Raw genomic sequence first — 4,995 nt, 5'->3', positions numbered from 1 at the left:
ACATTGTTTCACGGCAGCTTGGTACTCCCTGGCCCCAGTTGAGCAGACTGGTCCTATTCCGCAAAGCACCAGAGCATGTGCTTCTCTTCAGGCATGTTCTGAAGTCCCATTGCTGGCAATGGCCCTGAAATGCGTGCTCAAAGGTAAGCATGTGCACTAGTGCTTTGCTGACCAGAGATGAATTTCAGCACATGCTGGATCGGTGTCTCTGCTCTGGAGGGAGGCGCTCCACGCACTCCTCACCTCCTGTGGTCCCTTTGATGACATCACCCGCTTTGAAGGAATATTCAAAGTCTCCTGGGGCCATTCGGGAAATGACTTCAGGCCTCTCCTACTTGCCACATGGCATTCTGTGGGCAAAGATCCCTTTCATTAAAACTGATAGATGACACTTTTTTGCCATATTCAGAATTCAAAGCATTCTGATCAAAGTGCTAGGAATTAGGATGTTGACGTGGGATAATTATGCCTCTCTTAACATTTGCACCAGTCAGGAACTCTCATTCGTTCCTTTCCCTTTACACACTGCTTGTCAGTTGAAAGCATTTCTACAGAGCTGATGTCTGTAGATATATTTGCTGACTCTGAATGTCAGCAAATCCCACTATGATTAGGCCTTGAGGTGACAAAACAAAACCTTGACTGCTACAAGCTAGGTAATTCAGTGTAGAGAGAAAAACCTAAAAATAAACCCCAGTAGCCTTTTAATGCAGCTGAGCACAACGCAAAATACATGTTATAAGCAGTTAGGTTCACACAGCAAAGGAGAGAACTATAAAGCCATTCTTGAGGACCAGTAATATTGGCTGTTTTACGTATCCCTTGCAGCAGATTTAGGATGTTATGTGAGCAAAGCAATGAAAAAAACAAGGGGAAAATCAGCACTGCCATTTGGGAAACACACAGTGCCAAATTTCAGCTTGGTGTTTAACTCCTGTGACTCCAGTGGGGTTACCCCGGGCATGGAGTTGGCCCACAGTGCTTCTCACTGTGGCTGGGGTTTTCAAAGGAGCCTAAATGAGTTAAGCGCCCAACTCTCCTTGAAATCCCATGGGATTTGGTAGCTCCTATTGGTAGTTCCTTCTGAGTTCCATTCAAACCCCCAGCCTAGCTACACTAAAAGCACCTGAGGGCTGTGCTGGATTTTTCTCACATAACCCCGATGAATGTCTCATCGTTAGAATTAGCGGGAAGAATTCCTTGTGAGCATTTCACCAATTCTATCTCGCACTCCAGTGCAGCCATGTTCATAGTCACATCTCTGCCAGCACCTCTAGGGCCAACTTTCAGAATCGGGCTCTTCATAAAGGATCCCTAGATTTGTCATTGCCCTATAAGATATTCTCTCTGGTCTCACTGATACTAACCAGATTGGTGCTGTGTTTATATTATGTCGTACTCTATGTTCTGTCCTTGCTCCCAATTTGCCAGGTGAAATTCAAGGTACACTGGTAGCCACACTATTGATGATCCCACACAGGGGAATTCCATACCCTTAAATGCCCCTACCCCCCTTCTCCTTCTGCCTCGGAGATCTCCGCACGAGTCTAATGCAGAGGGGGAGAGAGGGGCATGAGGGGCACATGGCCAGCTGGTCCACTTGCTGCACAAACTCACTACAGTTCAAACTGACTTGCAGGGGTGGGCACAGTGAGCTGCATCCTTTACTTTCCTCACAGTGCTCACTGTGGCCCACAGTAACATATATGTCTGGGCTTTACTCAATGGACATCTGAGAAGAGTCTGCCACTCAAATCTCCTGGGCCTTACTCCCCTTTTCTATTCTAATCATACCTAGCACTTTTCACCAGGAGAGCTCAACGCACTCTACAAAGGAGATCAGCGTTGTTATACCCATTTTACAGAGGAGGAATCCGAGGCACTGAGAGAAATGACTTGCTTAAGATCGCCCAGCAGGCCAGTGGCAGAGCCAGGAATAGAACCCAGGTCTCCTGAGCACTAGTGCTCTATCACCAGGCCATATTGCCTCAATTTTATTATATAGATTTTTATACCACGGTCATCACTTTAGTATGAGTACCTTCCAGTCACGTATTCAGTGACATGGCTAACATCTGTCACATGTAGTTCATTCTCACTCTCATCTTCTCCCCAGGGGAGAATTGTGTGTGCAGTGTTGTGTTTTGGTTTTAAATGTCCATGCTGCTCTGTGTTAATATTAGAAGAGGCAAAAGTGAAGTATGCCTGGCACTTGGAGTGGAAGGTGGAGAGATTTGGGATGGTCCTTAGTTCTGTTTGCAGGGTGAGATTGCTCTTCGCATTTCAAATGAGCAACACCCTCTGACTTGAGTTTTGCTTAAATTTTCAGATTGGTTCCTGATTATTTTCCCATTTTGTGACTTTTGTACATGAAAGACAATAGAACTGGTTGGAAAACAGGGAAGGTTAAACGCAAATGTTTCCTTGACTTTTTGGAAATTCAAAATCACATCAACACTTCTAAATTCACAGAACTTCCACCAGTTCCAGAAGACACCATAGGCCCGATCTAATGCCCAGTGAAATCAGTGGGCGGAGCCCAGTGGACTTCAACAGATATTGGATTGGGCCCTCTGTGAATAAATATCTTTTCTCGACACATCAGGAGATTCCTCCAGCTAGATTATAAATGCTGGGCCTAAAGTGACACTGTCAAGTGGTTTAACTGTCTTAAACAGATATTAACCACCCACCCTCTTCACTCAGCCCAGGTGAAATCAGCTTACTCGGGATGGCTAATGTTTTTGGAAGTACTTTCTCCATTTTCTTTTCTTTAAAAAAAAAAACACACACACACATTCTCCGTGGATCCCCAATCCAAAGACGCGAGTGGCCGGGCTTTCAATGTAACACTTTACCACTGTGTAATCAGATCGACCATCAGATATCAATATTTCTTCATAACTGACCTTTCCTGAGTAATGATCTGTTGCTGCACAGCTCCATCTATCCCAAATCTCCCCACCTTCTGCTCCAAGTGTCAGGCACACTCCTTCCATTTCGCCTTTTCTAACATCGACACGGAGCCACATGGACACTGAAAAATCAAAAACAACACTGCACACACAGTTCTTCCCTGGGGACTAACCAGTCTGATCACTCTTTAATTAATCTTCCTCCGCCTCAGCCAGCCAGACACCCACCCACTCACCCACCCAAAGAACTTTAAGTTCACGAGGCAGCAGAGTGACTGATAAAACACATCAAATCAAGCATGATGTACTTTAGGGGGAAGAAAACATGTCCCTCAAACCAGTACAAAGGAAATATCTGTACATAAAGGGTCCTCTCTAGTGTATTACCTTCCTCTTCACCATCCCTCCCGCATTGTCTGCAAGCCAGCCACACTAATAGGTTATAATCCTCCGCTGATGGCATTGCAGCCATTCCCATAGGAATGACCCATGATGTGACAAACAGACCTTTGTGATCTCTTAGCATGAGCATGCAGGCAAATTGGCTGAGCTATGCAAGAGAAATGTCATGTTTACACAAGTTTATTTTTAATAACCAGCTACCCAGGGTGGTAAGCAGCTGGAAACACATTATGAGAGTCATTACAATATTTAAACACAAGCAGGGTAATATGGATAAACAATAACATCAGGCTGAGAAGGAAATTCCATTTACCCTTTGGAAATCACAGATGGCTGGAGAGAGAGAGAGATTCCCAACTAAGTATCCCTTTGGTTGGCAAGCTGAAAACTGCCAGGCTTTGAAGTAGGAATGGGCCAGCTGTATCTGAAACATATGGATCACTGTGGTGAATGTTATGTGTCACTTTCATGCTGCTTAACTTCCAGTTTTTGGCAAGTCCAGAGGTGGCAGCACCACCGTAGCATAGTCAACTGTCCCTTCCAAGACTGCCTAGGCCAGGCCAACAGGAGAGCTTGTGTGGGGACAGCACAGGTTGCATTAGTACCTGAAGAATAAGAGAGAACCGCAGGGTCTGTCTGTGTCTTGCAACCCCAGAATCGTCTCTGTATTCATTACACCTGAGTTTTGTTGGTTCTCTTCCATGAGGGATGCTAGCGTGGTGAGAAAGGCTGTTACAATATCACCAGTCTCTTTAGGGGCAGAAAGTCTCATGAGGAGGCCTCGTCTCATGAGTTTTACAGTCCAACTTTTGCAAATTAGTTAGAGTTCAGATAAGTTCATTTTCTCGCTTGTCAGTGCACGGAGGTATAAGTATACGTCTCCCCACGCCAGCCTGGTATGTCCCCCAGAGAGAAGTCACTTGAGGAAGGGAGGGGGATGGATATCGCCTACCCTCCGATACACAAAGAGCAGACATATTTTCAGTTTGTGTGTCTTTGCTTTTAGACTAAAGAAAACAACAAAGAAAGTATGTCTCCAGGTGAGAGCACAGTGTGTGTGACTCATTTTGTAACAGCAGCCATCTGGAACAAATTCAGAGGCAGTGCCTCGCAAAGAGCCTGGGGAGCCTACCCTGTCTCTTAAATATTCTATTCATAGAAAACCATCATAGTTACTCTTATTGCAGTGCTCTAAATAGTTAATAGATCAGGTGACAGTAGATGATGCTTGAGAAAAAATAGCATAGATCCTGGGTTTTGTAGGAACAAAATATTTGTTGTGCATGACACATGGGTTCCTCTAGCAGCTCTTTACATCAGGCCTTATCAATCACGTAGCTGTGTACACCTGTGATTTTTACCAGGCTTTAAAAGATTTTTTTTTTTTTAAAAAGGCCCATTGGGGCTGGATAGAAACATGCAGAAGCTGCACTGGGAATTCCCAGAAAGGACCTTCTAGTCTGACCTCCTGCATAACGCAGGTAAGAGAACTTAACACAATCTTTTCCGCATCAAGCCCAAAACTGCTGTTTGAACTCAGCAACTCTTTCCAAAAGCCATCCACTGATGGAGAACCCACCAAGTCCCTGGTAAATTGTCCCAATGGTTAAATACCCTCATGGCTAAAGAATTTTGCTCTTTATTTCAAGCCTGACGTAGAATGTGCTGAATCCGCTTA

The 4,995-nt window shown here is 44.8% G+C and overlaps 1 long non-coding RNA gene across 1 annotated transcript; it reads right to left on the bottom strand.

Annotated features, from left to right (window-relative positions):
- Positions 1-248: 248 nt before the first annotated feature.
- On the bottom strand, positions 249-3,346 carry LOC123346553. The gene is made up of 3 exons (XR_006573016.1): positions 3,303-3,346; positions 2,910-3,037; positions 249-350 (listed from the first exon to the last, which is right to left on the bottom strand). It is a non-coding gene; the product is annotated as an uncharacterized LOC123346553 (long non-coding RNA).
- Positions 3,347-4,995: the final 1,649 nt, after the last annotated feature.

The sequence above is a fragment of the Mauremys mutica genome, chromosome 12 (genome assembly GCF_020497125.1).
Source record: "Mauremys mutica isolate MM-2020 ecotype Southern chromosome 12, ASM2049712v1, whole genome shotgun sequence".
In the NCBI taxonomy this organism is placed as follows: domain Eukaryota; kingdom Metazoa; phylum Chordata; order Testudines; family Geoemydidae; genus Mauremys; species Mauremys mutica.
The sequence above is the reverse complement of the archived record's forward strand: the minus strand, read 5'-3'. Positions and strand labels throughout refer to the sequence as shown.